The sequence below is a fragment of the Aplysia californica genome, unplaced genomic scaffold (genome assembly GCF_000002075.1).
Source record: "Aplysia californica isolate F4 #8 unplaced genomic scaffold, AplCal3.0 scaffold00090, whole genome shotgun sequence".
In the NCBI taxonomy this organism is placed as follows: domain Eukaryota; kingdom Metazoa; phylum Mollusca; class Gastropoda; order Aplysiida; family Aplysiidae; genus Aplysia; species Aplysia californica.
In genome coordinates, this window is record NW_004797360.1 from 756,059 (window position 1) to 773,598 (window position 17,540).

At 39.0% G+C, this 17,540-nt stretch overlaps 1 long non-coding RNA gene across 1 annotated transcript; it reads right to left on the reverse strand.

Moving 5' to 3' along the window:
• Positions 1 to 67: 67 nt before the first annotated feature.
• On the reverse strand, positions 68 to 2,416 carry LOC118477423. The gene is made up of 2 exons (XR_004858371.1): positions 2,164 to 2,416; positions 68 to 313 (listed from the first exon to the last, which is right to left on the reverse strand). It is a non-coding gene; the product is annotated as an uncharacterized LOC118477423 (long non-coding RNA).
• Positions 2,417 to 17,540: the final 15,124 nt, after the last annotated feature.

Below are 17,540 nucleotides of genomic sequence, written 5' to 3' on the forward strand. Positions count from 1 at the left end.
TGGATGGCGCCACTGGTAGGCCCTACCTATTTACTTTCCCTCTGTTGTTTCTGTCTGTCTGTCTTACTTTTCCCAACACTGAATGATCATTATTGTGTCGATTTGCTTCTTTTTACTCAAACAAATTTATAACAAACAAACAGACAGACAAACCAAAAAGCCACAGAGCGTGCATCACTCAACCACGGGCTGTGCCACAGAGAGCAACAGGCTGAGCAAGCCACAGACATATGTCCACGTCACAGGTGGCCGCATTATGACCTCTGACGTCAATCTCACGACGACTCCACAGGAAGATATATATGAGCAGGAGCTGATCAGAAGATTGTCAAAATCAAAAGATAGGTTATAGTCAGAAGATGGTCAAAAGATAACTAAAAGTAGGAACTACAAAGAAAAATACTTAATTTCCTAAAAGCAGATTTTCCTCATAATAGGATCAGAAAAGCTGTACAAACGATAGACTGCCTCGTTCAAACCATTAAAATCTGACAATAAATTTGAAAAATTAACACGGTTCAAATTCATTCTAAACGTAAAAACTTTCATACCATATGCAAAACTAGGAAAAAGCAGGACTTTAAATAGTCACACAATCATATAATGACATTAATGCACATACTCATGTATTGTGTCTTCTTGAAGTCGAGGACAATATTTGGGGCATGCAAAGACTAAAATTACCCTCAGGCTTATAATAATTCCGATTCTGTAAACCCATGAATATTATGAAAATGGCTTTTTTAGTGCAATTATTGCTTGCTATACCCGGTGCCACAAAATGCCAATTTCAGAGGCCTGTTGCTTGGAAAGTTATTATCCTGTGAAGTCGAAATTTCGTGATGATAATAATACAGGGTACAGGCTGAATTCTTTTCAAGCATAAAACTAAGAATCTTTGAAATGACTTTGAAATCGTGGAAATGACCGAATGATTCATTTCGCACCTTGACAAATAGGACGCGCAAAAGCGTATCTTTGTAAGAGCAAACTTTTCATAAAATTATTATTACTGACATCTAGGCGGGTATTTCACATTTATATGTAATCTAGCATGCTGAATGAAAAACTGCCTTTAGAATTAACATACAACTACTTTTAAGCTTAAAGAAAAGTTAATACACACTGATACTGGCCTAGATCCACACTTCTACAGATTTTCTTGATAAAATTAAGAAGACTATATGTAACGTTATTGACATAATAATAACTAAATCAGAAATGACTCATTACTAGTGTTAAAAGTATAAACTATTTTTTAAAGTACAGCGCAAGAAAAAGTCTCATTTGGTAGTTTATTATATCTATAGTGTGGTCAAAAATTTGTGGCGCGACTTATCCTCAAATATCATTTTAACGGGTGAATCAGTGTCACCCAAACTTTGCTAAGCAGTTTGTATCAATTTGTCTTCACTTAAAATCATATTTTCCACAACAATTGAGGATAGATAATAAAAATAATTATAAAATACTTCAAATCTCCTTCAATCAGAAAATGGAATTGTTCACAGCACTTCCCGCTTCTCACACACATTTTGCGTATGCATATAAAATGGCCGGCGTCACAGCTCACCAATGACAGCAAAACAAGTAACAAGAAATGTATTTTATAATGTTCGCAAACTCGCACAGTTGGTTTACCTATTAAAAGATGGTTAAAAGTTGGTTAAATGATAGCTAAAAAGATAGCTAAAAGAAGGTTAAAACATGGTCAAAAGATAGCTAAAAGATGCTTATACGGTGGTTCAAAGAAGGCCAAAGACGTTCAAAAGATGGTAAAAATTAAGAGACGGTCAAAGTGATAATAATATGGCTAAAAGAGAGCTAAAAGATAGTTACCAGATAGTCATAAAATAGTCAAAGACTGTCAAAAGATAGATAAATGATGGCAAAAAAATATTTTTTGAGCCCCCAAACTTCAAAATCATGCTTCAAAACGTCATAAATCCTTAATAATAGCTGTACCGTGGCCTTAGAGGTATCATTTTGTTTATCTTTTTAAAATGTTTTAAAGAAACAATGGAAATCAAATATTATTGAAAAAAAGATTATTTATCCTTTAATGGCATCTGGTAACAACCGAGTGATGTTGCTATAGTGTGAGTACCGTGAGCCGGCTGAATTGGCGCAGGCCATAAACTAGAAAAAAAAGTCACTACTCACATTGTTGAAGACCTGTTGCTGTCGTCGCGTCTTCTATTGTACTCACAGCCGCAGTGCGAGGCGTAGAACCTAACAACCCGTGAGCGTACAGGATGTGCGTAGAGGAAATTGTGTCACAACGCGATGGAATCAGGCGCTCGTCAACTTTTAGGCATACGGAGTTATTAGTATAATCGTACATCCTGTTCATTTGCCTTGCTGTTGATTAAAAAAACAAAACAAGAACCATCTGTCTGAATATAAGTATTATAAGTCAAGATACTTGCAATTGGACTGGGGGGGGGGGGGGGGGTCGCTTGGTGTCATTGGTAAAAATAGCGAGAAAATGGTCGCCTAAGTTAGATAATTTCCAAGTCCTGGGTGTCCTTGGAAACTGGTCAAATTGCCTAGTAGGAAGAAACATGTCAATGTCTCCCAGTTCATTATTTTGTCGAGCTCCTGATTTCACCATGTTACGACACAATTGTTTTGTCAAAACGTGGTGCAGAATCCTGTGTGGTCAAGCATAACAGGTTACCCGAAACTAATTGTTTGTTTGCATGTTTGTTTGTATGAGTAAAGGGCTGCATATCGACACGAAAATGGCCATTTAATGCTGGGGACACACACACACACACACACACACACACACACACACACACACACACACACAAACACAAACACAAACACAAACACAAACATGAGACCTCTGAGTGACCCTCTCGATTAGATATCATAAGCGACAACAAGGGTATATTGTTGAGCCTCTTTGACTGATCATGCACAAATCAGGATCTGTTCATAGCCCCAGTGGGCGAGATATTACTTAACGGCAGACGTTTATGATACCAGGAGCTTTGGAGGGCAATGACTAGATTTCTCCTCTGATATTTTATTTTCTTTAAATGGTATAAGCTAAGTTCAGCTTAATTACAAGAATTGGCCTATGAATCAATTCATTGACTTTTATGAGAAAGCTCCATGTGGCAACATGACACGAGGAACTTTTCAGAGAGAGGTCTTCCTGTTCGGGGTTTTTTGTGATATAAGCTAATTATAGGTTAACAGGGAAGGTTTTGAGTGAATCTATTTACTTTTATGATAAAATAGCTCTTTGGGGGGGGGGCATGTTACGGGGACAAGCTTTTTCAACAGAAATTATTGAAATTTAAACCTCAAACTTGACACACAAATCCTCAAACTCATTATCTGTGATCATGGGAGGAGATTATTTTCTATCATAAAAAAACGACAAATCAGCCATTTATCACCGGGTGACTTCCATGAAAAAACAAGTACAGTGACAAAAATCCAGGAATATATTTTTTAAATGGAAGTGTGTATAGCCGCTCGTCTACATGAGCGGGCACAGCGGGGGTAACCGCTCGTCCAACATAAATAAATGATGACGTCAAACTCATGTTTCACAGGCTTCTTCCGGTGATAACGTATCTCTGAAGTATCTCGCTCAAGAGTGAAGAGTGCCAAGTCCGGACAATAGGCCTCATTTCCGGTCTATCTGACTCCACTTAGAAACAACGATTATTGCATATAAACAAACGACACGAAAACAAGAGCGCGCTGTTCAACTCAAGTACTAGTACTTAGATATTTTCATGATATTCGTGGCTGTTTTGCTTTGTCTGTTTCCATGTAAACTGTTTGGACATTATTTTAACAGTTTGCTTTTTTTGTTCTCATTTTGAATATATTGAGCTAAAGAGAAAAAAAGCAGAGACATTACATTACCTTAGGGCTTAGAGATTGGATACAAATATAGGTCAAGCCCTTTTGATTCTTGTAGAGGACACCGTGTCTGTTAAGGTTGATGTTAAGTTTTTACTCAGCAACAGGCTGAATCAAGTTTGGTTTGAAAACCTTTTTGCAGCTATCAGAGGAAAAGGTTGTCACAGAGAAAATCCAACCTTTTCCCCTGACAGCTGCCAAAAGGTTTTCAAACCAAACTTCACCCCCAATAATTATTATTGCACTAGTTTCTGTTCTCCAAATAATCTATATCTATCTATTATCTATTTGTGGTGGCCGAATTTTGCTATTCAAAAGGCTTTTTAATGGCTGCATCGATCGACATGCGGTTTTCGCCAAAAGATTCTTTAAAATATTATCCAGATCATGGCGCCCTATGTTTTTTCAGTTTTGAGACAATTTTGCTGAAAAAAGCTAAATTTCTTTATTTCGCCGATCGCTTTTGTAGGCCGACGCTTCTGTCTCTGTAATTTTAGAAAACTCGGAAGTGATATTTCGCGAGGCGCATTTTGTTTTGAGAGTATAGATCTAGACCTTCTAATTTTTTGCATCTCTCAAGATTTATTTCCCCATTTCAATAGAGTGTAAATATAGTAGGCCAATGACTTTTAGTTGATATCAGAGCACCGATCATTCCTTTCATCGAAAGGGGGCCCAGCTTGTATATATATAAAAGTTGACTTGGCAGGCTTTGTGCACAAACTCCTCCCTTATGATCTACCCCACACCTTTGAAACTTTGCAGGGGTCCACATCACCCATGTGACTAGGACCTAACTTTTAAAAAATCCTCGCAAACTGCTTTCCCCGATTTTTCCAAAATGCTTTGTTTCGTCCACACAGAGTTCCAATCTTGGGAAAGCCCGTCTTCTAAGACGCCATTGAAAACAAGTAAGGTTCACTACCCGTGCGCACTATTCCACACCTTTGAAATTCTAGAGTGTACAATCACGAAAGCGGAATAGAGAATTAATCTATTATACCAGGGTCGTTCAAAAAATGTTGTCTTCTCCAATAACTTCTAAACTCTAAACTATTCAAGATATCTTCATGAAATTTGTACACAATTGACTTTCAATATGTATGCTCTCAAACCCAAACATCAAAATCATGCTATGGTGTCACACCTTTATGCTGTTGCTGTTTATATCATAGAAGGTAGGGGTACATTGTCGCGGAGAAAATGGCGTCCAGCAAACCCATGAATGTGCGCAAAGAGCTGTTATTGAGTTCCTTACTGCAGAGGGAGCTGCACTTATTGACATTCATAGGCGAATGAAGCTTGTTTATGGTGAAGCTTGTGGCTGAAACCAGTCCAGTAGAGACCGATTTGCATGATCAAGCTCGTTGGGGTCGTCCCAACTCTGCCAGTGACCATTCAACACCAGGAAAGAGAGGATGAGATCATCAAAGCAAACCAGCGGATCAAAGTAAGAGATGTTAGTGAAATGCTAGGGATTTCTGTAGGGAGTGCTCAGCATATTATCCATGATGTGTTGGGTTACAGTAAGTGTGTGCACGGTGGGTTACCCACATGTTGTCACTCGAGCTGAAATTGAACCGAAGTGAAGTTAGTGATGAACTCCTGGCTCGTCATACAGATGAAGGTGGAGCTTTCTTACGCCATATAGTCACAGGAGACGAGACTTGGGAACACCATTTTGACCCAGAGAACAAAAGACAATCGAAAGAATACAGGCACACTGGCTCACTTAACCTCAAGAAGTTCAAAGATGTTTCACCTGCGAAGAAAGTGCTTATGACAGTGTTTTGGGACTGCATGGTCTGATTCATGTGGAATTTTTGGAACAGGGTTCGACTGTCAACTTTGAACGATATATTAAGACCCAGAGAAAACTTAGAGCAAGGCTGTCACGAGTTCGGCCCGAATAAATGCAATTTTGCACCACGACAACGCCCGTCCACACACAAGTCGCCAAACTCAAGATGCCATGAAAAGCCTCAGATTTCAAGAGACCTTACCGCACCCATCATACAGTCCAGATCTTGCTCCATCTGACTTTTATCTTTTTGCTAATTTGAAGGAGTACCTCAAAGGAAAACGTAATGCAGATGACGATGAAATTCAAGTAGATGTGCGTCGCTGGTTCAGAGGAAAACCACATGAATTTTTCGCCGACGGTATGCGACAACTTATTCGACGTTGGCGGATCTGCATCGACAAAGAAGGCAACTATATTGAAAAGTAAAGTAACTGTCATTGAGCAGACATCCTAAGCTTTTATTTGGTGTATATCTTTTGTATATAGCATCAGTAATAAAGATATTATGTATATTTGGCAACTTGTGTGTCACTTTTCTCTCGAGATTTATTGCTCCATTCCAGTAGAGTGTAAATGTAGTAGGCCAATGACTTTCAGTCGATGTTAATGCACTGATCATTCCTTTAATCGAAAGGGGGCCCAGCTAGTGGTAAATAAAGTCCTCTGACCAGTCCTGGTATGATTAGTATGAACTGCAAAAATGACATTAATCTTTTCCTCCTTAGTTTCGCTTCCAGCAGGTATAACTCAAACGCTGCACCACCTGTGCTCTTTAGAATGTACGAACAGCCACCAGTGACTTGCATTTTTATAAACTCATAATGTCACTGAAAGTAGAAGACCTGGTGCAGTTTGAAAATGTTGTTACATACGTCAGTGGGTACTTGCTATGGAAACTGTCTCCAGTTATATATATGTGACAAGTGAAAGATTGTGTTTCAGAAAAATGAAAACCTCCTTGTTCTATAAAAATAAAGGTCTTGTAGAGCCGAGTTCCTTAGATGCTTGTTGTTAGAAGCTATGGGACTATTTGAAGCTGTCAAGACTCTTTGAGAAAAGAAAATATATTGTATCGATTGGGGTGTAAGAACACATTATTTAAAAAAAAAAAAGAAACTAGACACTAGACAGCGTTTTAGCATTTTAAAACAAAGCTATTGAACCCCCCCCCCCCCCCCCCCACACACACACACAGGCACACACAAAACTAAACAAAAAAAACAACAAAAAACAAAACGAAACAGAGCAAAAGAACCTCATGCAGTCAGCGCTTGAAATGTTCAGACTGCCACTGCTATAATACTGTTGACTACACTGCGAGCAGGTTCCCCACTGTCAGAATCCATCATCATGAACTGAAGTTCCGAAACAGTGCACCGAAAAAAAAAACCCTTAGGAACAAGTACAGAGGACAGAAACAGAAACTTAAGTACAGTTGATATGAATCAAGTATGTCTCCGTCAATTTACAGGTGAGTAAATAAGAGTCACCATTCGGCCATTCGTCCAACACTGCTTTCCGAACTGAACACTCTTGGCTGGATGCACTACAAAATCTAGGTCTTGATATGTCTTATTCATTAAGTACTCTCTCTTTCTCTCTCTCTCTCTCTCTCTCTCTCTCTCTCTCTCTCTCTCTCTCTCTCTTTTCTTTTTCTCAACGTAAAAATAAATTATAGAAACACTTGACTAAATAATAATTATATCTATATCTTCGGTGATTGACAATCAGTCGTCTAGCACTGTAACCAAAGTAAACCACCCCTTTCCGATTAAGTTGTACACGCTGATTCAAAAGTGGGAGGGGCCTGCTCTTACTCTTAGTACAAAAACAAAAAGAAACATTATCCAAACAAGTAGATTTAGTTCTAGAAATCAAAGTGACACAAAGGGAATGAAAGTAAAAAAAATTAAGTTAGGTCCCCATGCACTAACACAAAGATAGTAAAACTATACATAATTTCATTTACTAACTGCGGGGCTCTCGTGATCGAGAGATTAATGTGTTCGCCTCTCATTCGGTAGGTCCCGGATTCGAATCCAGATAGCGACAGAAAATCTCCTTCTCTAAAATGTTTTCCTTTCACATCCTTTCCTGCTCACTATCAATGTTATGTCCTCTGCTTTAGTCTCCACTTTCTGCCCCACCCACTCACCTCCTTTGCCCCCTCCACTGGACTCTTTCTGCATCCTTTCTGCTGCTACTCCTTGGCTCCTTCTTCCTTCTGTCTTTCTGCCACACCCCTGATCTAATGGTGGGTGAGATCTAACACCTAACCTTCTTGGACAAGAGCGAAAAATCTCAGAGGTCCCGTGAGCAAGTTCTGCACCTTACAGATCCCTTGAAGGTCCAAAATCGATAAGAATAGGCTTTGGAAGCCACCAGGGCAAAATTCAAATTTTCCTACCAACTGCAAACGCTGTGTCCGGCGCGCTCCTATGACCTTATGCAGTTGCGGGAGCCGTAAAACACTTACCAAAAAAATAACCTGTCTACGCCGTTGGCAATCTTCTACCTGCGCCAGCTTAATTATGCACGCCCACTTTGTAGCCCCAGGAGCCGCCCCTGGATAGAACATCCCAAGATACTCGATAAAAATTTCTCTCTACGCAGGAATTGAACTCACGTCTCCTGAGTGGAACCAGCAGTTATTTTGTCACCAAGAGTTCGAAACTATTTGCTTGGAATCTCCTGCAAAGGGGGTGACATTGTTTTGTTTTTTGTTTGTTTGTTTGTTTGTTTTTTTGTGTGTTTTTTTTTTGGGGGGGGGGGTTGGGGGATAGTAGAAGTTTTACGGCTCTCGCAACTGTATAAGGTCATATGAGCGCCAAGGGATGGATGTCAACAGAGAAGTCTTTACACGGAATCAGGCTTACTCTGCTCACCTCTATAGCTTCACCAGCACAAAGTCAGCTTCGACTATCAAGGCACCCCGGAAATAACGGGTCACAAGAGTGTGACAAACATACAAAAGAAGTAGAGGAAAGTGACAATAGTAAGGATTAGGACAGAAAAAGCAGCAATTCCCTGTTGCAATTCAGGCACAGTTATGAGCATGACATTGATTGATGAAAAAGCACATTCATAATTACAATTCTACAGTGCATAAGAATAATATGGTTAATGTCCCCCCTTTGGGAATTGCCTAAAGACACTTCAGAAAGCTGCACTGCCCAGGGGGATGCGAAATTTTTTTGAATTCACAAGTCTACCAAATACAAAACTAACATTATCACAATGAATGTGCTTTGACTATGATCGCTAACATATCACCTGCGCAACGTTATACAAAGCAGATGACGTCAATCTCGTAGCATTGGGCAAGGGAGGAAAAGAAGGGAAAAAAGGAAATTGTTTGTATTAGTTCTTATTCTATCGAGCCGAGAAGACATTGACAAAAGCAAGGCCAAGTACAGAGTTGCCAAAGGAGGACTGTTTTACGGTTCATGCATACCAATTTTGATTAGTGTTTTATTTATTCTTATTCACACGTGTTGTATTTTTTTAACAAGTTCATCACAGCTGATTGGCGTTTAAATCGGTCACATAAATGCCGAAGATTAGAGATGTGAGAAAGAAATTACAAACACAATAAAGAAGAAAGAGGGATAAAGACGGTAGATGTTTGATAGGAAAGATGGAGCAGACCACGCACGATCAACCGCCATCAACCCATGGCAGAAGGTGGTGGTCATCATCTTCAGCATCATCAAAATCATCATAATTTCATCATCCCCATTATCCTCATCCTCATCATCATCATCCTCATCATCATCATCATCATCATCATCATCATCATCATCATCATCATCATCATCAGCCACAAATGTCTCCAAAAAGATTTAATGTCGGTCATTACACTCTCTCGTCTCTTTGTTAAAGATAATCTATATACTTTTTTGTATGTTTAGCTGTTATAACCAAAAAACAGGTTTATTTCGTTTCCTGGGTCTGCAATTTTAAGAATAAATTCTTACAAAATTGATTCTAGCCAAGCCTAACTTTGATATGAGAAGTTGGAATGAGCATTACATTGTAGTATTCCAAATTTCCCAAAAAATTTATTTTTCGACATCCCAGCTCTACAATTTTACGAGCAAGCTTTGTCCTGATTAGACTCTAACCAAGCCTACATGAGATCTGAAAAGTTTTAAACTGTTAAAGGTTGTTTTTTTATCATCTTTATTTCTTTATTAGTAAGCTTTATATGCCAGTCGTTACACTTTAAGGGTTGAACATATAATCTATTCATTGTTTTTGTTCAATACTAGATCTAGTTGTAACAATCGAAAAATAAAATTTTACTTTGCAAGCTCGGTCAGAGGTTTTACAAGCATTTTTGTACTGTCTACACTCCATCAAGCCACGGAAATTGCCTGCAGGAATCATTGATGATTAAAGACAAAAATCCTACAAAAAGATGAAGAGCTTCCTACAGTCTCTTTAATTGCTCTTCGTCAACCTGTCAGTCTTAGCAACTTCCTCATCCTCACCAAAGCTATAACAGACACCTCTTTTATCACAACAACAGAACCTCTAGCATCCCCTCCAGAATCATCCCTTCAACAAAGCCACGGACAAACACTACCCCCGCATGATGGTAACCAACCATGTCGATGGCCCTCTTTTAAAAAAAAAAATCATAGAAGACCGAAAACATCGACTGTGAAACAAACAAAAACTGTGATCTATCTAAAAACATACCTTGTACAATTGATGACCTACATTGGAAAAAAAATGTTTTGTTGGTTGTTACAACTACCAGAGCAAAGAATATTGATATAACAGCGATAATTTAGTGCATGGAAAACGTAAAAAAAAACAGATGCAGAAACAACAAAAGAAAAGTAAATAAGAAACTATAATTGCCCCCCTCCAAATACTTTCAAGAAAACAAAGTAAATAATGTTATCATACAATGGATGTCTGAGGACAATGAGTCAGTTCTTTAAAAATCACACGTAACAGAGAACCACAGAGCGAGTTCGTTTTAAGAGTGGACAAAACGAATAACAATGTTTTGTGGAGAATCAAACGTGCTTTGTGTTTGCTATTCAACTTTCTCAATCAATTAAAATTGATTAATTATTATCTTTTTTCCCAATTCCCTATGTGAGTCTTTTTGTCGACTGAACGGGATATTTTTGGAAAAGAGTTTTGTTTTTGATGTTGGAGTAAACTTGTTCCATACACTTAAGATTCAACAAATTGTGCCACTCGTGCGACTTTGAACTATGACCTAATTCTGTGTCTCAATAACAGATTAGGACAGAAATAGATTCTGCTTTAAAAAGGAGAAAAAGCCGATAATGATTAATATTGTCCCATGCTTAATCAGATTTTTTATGTAGACGTATCGCTACCTCAGAATTACAACGTTCTATCTGCTCAGTACCTAGGTTTGAGAAATTTGACCTTAAATATTTTGATTTTCACATCCTGTAAAGCTTTTTCTAATGCATTGCTTTTCAAATTTGAATAATAATATTATGTTGATAACGACTCCGAATAATAATCTTAAGATTTTGATAGAGCAGATAGAAAATTTAATTTGTTTTCTGACCCCATGGTCTTAGTAACTCAAAACGGCCAAAATGTGGGATAAAACTTAATAATTTTAAGGTAGCGGTATTCTCGTCGAAGACTGGTGTACGTCCCTTGTCAATGTGATTACCATAGACGTATTATGGGGAAAAAATTATTCCAAGACCGTGTACGCTGACGCAATCCCGGCTCTTGGAGAGCACCATTTGACACTATTTGGAGCAAAATGAAATGCAGGGTAGGGCGTGTGGTTGTGGGAGTGGGGCAGAATGTGGAAAGGAGCGGGAGGAGGTGGGGGCGGGGGTAGGGGGGATAGGGGGCGCTGGGTATGATGGGGGGGGGGATAGGAGGAGAGGGATGGGGGGGGGGGCTGCTCGTGCAGTCACCGCTCATCAAAAGATTGAAATCGAAGAAACAGACATTTTCCTTTACGTTTGGTGGTTTCTGTTCTTTTTTGTTGGTTTTTTGGGGGGTTTGGTTTTGTTTCGTTTTGTTTTTTGTTGGTTAGTTGTAGGTTTGTTGATTGTTTTGTTTTGTTTTGTTGTTTTTTTGTTTCTGTTATTGTTGTTGTTTTTGCTTTTTGTTTTCATTTTTTAGAATTCATTTAGTTATTTATTTAGTTATTTGTTTTAGGCGAGAAATTCATCTCATCCAGTGTAGCCAGCAAGGACAAATGACCAGATGGGAAGAGCATGTAGTCGAAAGAAAGGTCGGTTGGAGTGACATCTGGAAGTGGAACACATCTAGGCTAGGCTTTCTTCTACAGTCTATGTATGATGTTCTGCCTTCACCGGTGAACCTGGTCAGATGGAAGGTACAGGAGGACAACATGTGTAGATTCGGTAAGCTAGGAACCATGAAGCATATTTTGTCAAACTGCAGCCTGGCTCTTAACAGATACACCTGGAGGCACAATGCGGTGCTGAAAGTGCTCACTACAATGGTGACAAAACAGGTGGAAGAAGGAAAATACGCCCCCAGGATACAGAAGGATGGACTCACCAAGATTGCGTTTATTCCGCAAGGAAGCAAAGTTACCAACAGAAAGAAAGCGAACGAAGCCATGGAAGACCAGAGCGGAGGCACATGGGAGGTAGCCGCTGACTGGATCTGGTTGAAGCGAGAGGACGCAGGCTGGAATGAATCCTAAAAGTTGGCAGCATAGGAAAACAGTCGAACTAGCATGGAGACCTCACATCGGTGAGGGGGCTCGGTGAGTCAGAAAAGCTGTAGAGAGGAAGAGCCCGAAACAGCGACACATTCTCTCCTGATGATCTCCATGCTAGAGTCCGGGATACGGAGCGTTCGGCTGTGAGCAGTGCATACGGCTGTTTAGACTACGTTTTGGTATGGGTGGGGGTGGGGTGGGGTGGGGTTGATCAACAAATTGAAGTCCGTGTAAAAACAAATTTCTGTGTCGATTTTACTTTTTGAAAAAGTGTTTCAAAGGCCCCCAAAAAAGTATATTTGCCATTTCCAGGGAATCAATATCCTTGGAAGTCATCAAACTTCGGTAGCCATGTGTGTGTGTGTGTGTGTGTGTGTGTGTGTGTGTGTGTGTGTGTGTGTGTGTGTGTGTGTGTGTGTGTTTGTTTGTGTGTGACTGTGTGTGTATGTGGTGAAAGACCAATTTAATGTTTACCTTACCTTATCTTATCTTATCTTATCTTATTGCATATTCGTTGCCTCTCTGAACTAACGTACACAATTCTCGACCAGACTCAATACAATGCTCTCTGTTGTATCAGCTTCTTGTTGCCATCATTTACAATTCTAGCTTTCAACCAGGCATCGATTTATTGACCAAATATTCTTGGATAGAAATTAATGAACGTTCAATAATTTGACAAATGCGTCTATGAAATGTCAATAAATTGATTTCAAAAGAGAGCTATTACTCATTTCTTAGTAAACGTTGTGGAATTATTGTTTTATCCATTGCTTCAACACTCGTGCTCATTGTTACCAAATAGTATTGTCACAGACAGAAAAGAGTGCGTAAAGTAGTCTACTTGGAGCTGCCAGACAAACACATTATCCGGACACGTCAGAATGTTTGATACTGAAGAATAAAGAAGCGAGGAGGGTGCAGTGCTGCAATGCGAAAATTAGAACATTCTTGTATTGTCATTAATCTATTCTGCCTCACACTTGCTAGATGCTACCTCAGAATAACAAAATTATATCTGCTCCTTTCCTAGTTTTGAGTAATTTGACGTTTAAAAAAAATTCGAGTTTCACAATATTTCAAGCTTTTTCAAAAGCAAAACTTTGAATGTCCTAATAACGACTCCGAACAACTTTACGATTTTGATAGAGCAAATAAAGCTTGATTTCTGACCTCATGGTCTTCGAAACTCAAAACGGCCAAAAATTTGTCTGAGAGAACTGTATAATTTTGAGGCAGCTTAGTGGCACAACGCCTATTTTTCCACCATTACCTTATTTTATTAAAATTTCCTATTCAAGCTATCTCCACATTAAAAATTGTGTACACCTAAAGGCTCAGAAACAGAATGATGTTCAAATATTTTGATAATAGTTGAAGCAAAATCAAACATTCCGTGACCGTGGAGCGCGGGAGTCGCGTTCTTTGGCTTTTTGGAAACTTTAGGAGTTAAAAAGAGAATTTAGCTCCCATGCCTCTTTGAGAAGGGTGAGCGTTGTACATAATTTACATGTAAACTTTATACCGTTTTAACATGCAAAAATAGTTCAGGTAACTGGCTAGCATAATCACCGCAATGGACTGTTTTGTTTACATTCGTTTGGGGACAATGTCTCCGATCGCGTTTGTCACAATTCCAAAATCACGACTTTATCACCCTAAGTTTTGATTTATTATTTGAAACGGTTTGAACTGGATTTGTCCACTTTGTCTCTTATGGCATACACATAAACAGGCATTACTTTAGATCTAGTATTTATCATACAGAAAGAGGTAAAACAAAACAAATTCGTAAAGGAACCGCAAAAAATTTGTCTATAACACAGCGGGATTTTCCGGGCGCATTTCGGTGCAATGTGATCAAGGCATTGTGCGTGTTGTAACAAAACCTTGAACTCGACATTCCTTGACAATGAAAGTAAAAATATTCCCGAAAGATCGAAGATCGGGTGTTCCGTTAGAGCAAGTTTTAAACAGTAACTAATAAAAAAGAATTAGCGTTGCTAATTTATATACCCTAATTATTTTAAAAAATTCTTGTTCTTAATAGAATACTGATTCAAATTTACCATTTTGAAACTAAGCTACGCACCGCTAGCTATACTGTCTCCAACAGTAACATACTTATTGCCCTCATTCATAGATGTTGATTTGTGATTGGTTCTAATTGTGGCAGCCTTATCACTTACGGTGAAGAGGAATATTTGTCCCATTTTGCCTGCGGATGGTAAGGAATGCCCTACTTGTATTTTAACTTATAAAGGGTCAAATATATTACATGTAGCTCCAAAGGTACTGATTTGTATCCACCATGCTACTAATTTGGTATTTCTCTTCTTTTCAGATAAATGCAACATAAAGAAAAAGAACATGATGTTTTTTTTATACGAGAACAATGTGTCTGTCTGGTGTAAGTGTTTGCTTAAACACATGTATTGAAAAAGGCACGCAAACCCTCTCATCTCATAAACCAGTCTCCGTGAAACACGGTGAAAGCAAAATCTGAAAGTGGTGAGGGCTTGATTAATGTGTGATCTCTATGAATCCACTCAGTGGACAGAATATGTCTCGTGGAACTATTTCATGCACCTTTGAATTCTTTGACAATATAATCAACAACCCCCACACACTCTTAAAAAACTCTTGAACTTAAAATCGCAAGAGACGGCGGCAAGCCATTTCTGGGGTGAAGATCCAGACATGAAGGATGGACTTTCAAAAGTTTCCTTGTCTACTTCTACCCTGTCTGGTTCTGTTGCAAACATCAGCTACCACCATGCATGTTGGAACAAGCACGTATCCCAAGGTGGTGGATCGTCTAGTTCGGCAATGCATCTTCAGAAAATAAATCTTTCAGATTTGTTTGATTTAAAAACAACATTTTGATGGCATAATAATATATATTAAAGGACAAATAATAACGTTCATTGAAGTCTGCTCTTGAAGATTACATATACATTGCCGATGACTGTGGATATGCAGTTGGGGATATGAAATCGGAATATCGGTCGGAGTTACGTACTAAGAAATGCAGAGATTCCATGGGCTTTAAGTACGAAAAGGAAAAGAACAAACATGAGTGGATGAGTGATATTAAAGGAAGGGAAGATTATATCAGGTCAGCAATACAAGCTCTTGGGGTAAGCCACCAGTAGGTGATCCAAAATGTTGCGCCTCGATTGTGTAACAGATACAGGAAAGAGGCTCAGTAACGTGGCTGCCTGACATAAGAGCTTAAAGAAAATGAAGAAATGGCCCCATTAATCTTGAAACGTAGTCCAACAACTTATGGTTTAGCTTTAATGCTGATTTACTATTGTGTGGAGAAAGGGTGAGCACAGTCATTAACACGGGCATAAGCATGCACGGTGTCAAAAGGAGCAGAAATTTGACAGATACTCTTCTCAAGAGTGATGCCGATACATATACCAGCACCTGGACTGTATGGATTTGCAGGATATGAAAACTTCTTTTACTTTTCAACAAGAAATTGCCAAATTGCTATTGTCATCTTTGATAAGGATTAGCTCTATTCAAAGCCGATGCATCATGAGGTGATGTGACTTGGGCTCATTAGACAAAATTTACCTACAGTTTTAAGAAGCCAGTGAAATAAATTATGACAACCAAGATACTAGTAATATTGAAAAACCTATTCACTGCAAAGTTGAAGATTAAACGATCTAAATGTCCAATTGGAAGTAACAGTGAACCAGTAGTTTATCCGGAAGTTCCTCAATGCCACGGACTCCGGAGTGCAGTACAGGCCTTATCGCGTTCAGACAATGATGACAAACAGATCTCGCTCAGACGAACAACAAGTTCCTTCACACGATGGGGTTCAAGTAGGCCCTCAGCCTCCTCTCAAGAAAAGTTAATTATATATTCATGCAACATACCTTGAGCCATCAAGTAAGTGGGTTCTGCATGATGTCATAAAAATATTTCGCGGTCAGTGCAAGAAAATCCATACTTTTTGCCTTTATGGTTAGCTTCAAGCCTAACAGACAAAATCCTTGTCGGAATCAAAGAGTAAAACCATACTCTTTTTAAGGATATCGTTCCAATATTATTATTTTTTTTATTTTTTTTTTATTTAAAAAAACTTTTTTTTTTTTTGGGGGGGGGGGGCTTTTCTTTTTTTAAATGGCAAACGAATACGCTTCTTTCAAACTCTTTAAAGGAACTGGGTTGGCTGACGTTCGTGGTTACAGCCTGAACTGTATACCAGGGTTTCCTAGGGAAACTTAACGGATGATGGTGTTGGGTGTATTCTTTTGTTGAGAGAAGCTCTTGTCCATGACAGATTCATCATCTTAGGAAGCAGAAATCTTTCAATGTAAAGGAGAACCTAAATGTTTCCAATGCAACCCAAGTACTCGTATTGGTGGCTACAATGCAGCTTGGGAGAATGTTGGAAAAGAGGAACTAGCCAAGCAAGTGTACGAACAGCCTGACACAGACGTGGAAAAGTTTCAGGTGTCAACTGGAGATGTCAGACTCGCTGGATTAGAATGTTAATGTATGCCATCTGACAGACGCTGAAGAGTAGCCTATGTAGGCTAGTCAATATGACATCTGCATTCGATCTGGTTTGTCACATATTATGGTCACCACAAATACTCCAAGCGGCTTACAGATTTGTGGGCTATAATGGCTTCATTGCTGAAGGGATACCCGCTATGCTCAGTCATGTTAGGCCATCCCTATCCATGCATGGATTGCAACTGTAGAACAGGCAATGCAGGCAAGTTCGCCCTAGTCTTCCTGTGATACCCCAACAACTGTCTCTTTTGGATAGCTTTAATACCACAGCCTTCATTCATACTAGCAATAATGAACGTAGCAAGCTTGTAAACCAAACTGATCAAGATAAAGACGAGAGTAAAGACTAAACAGGTTATTGACCTTTAGATTAATGTTCTTTCTAACTATGTAAGATTATCTTCTGAATGTCTAAACTGCACATTATCCCGTAACGGCGATTTTTTTGCGGGTTGCATCGGTTCTAAAATGCTGCTACATCAGATCTCACAGTGAATCCTGAGCTACAGTGTCATGGAAAAATGGTCACAGGTTTTTACCTAAACAAAAAGTATAGACAAGGCTCCCATACTGCGGGTGCTGTATGTGTTG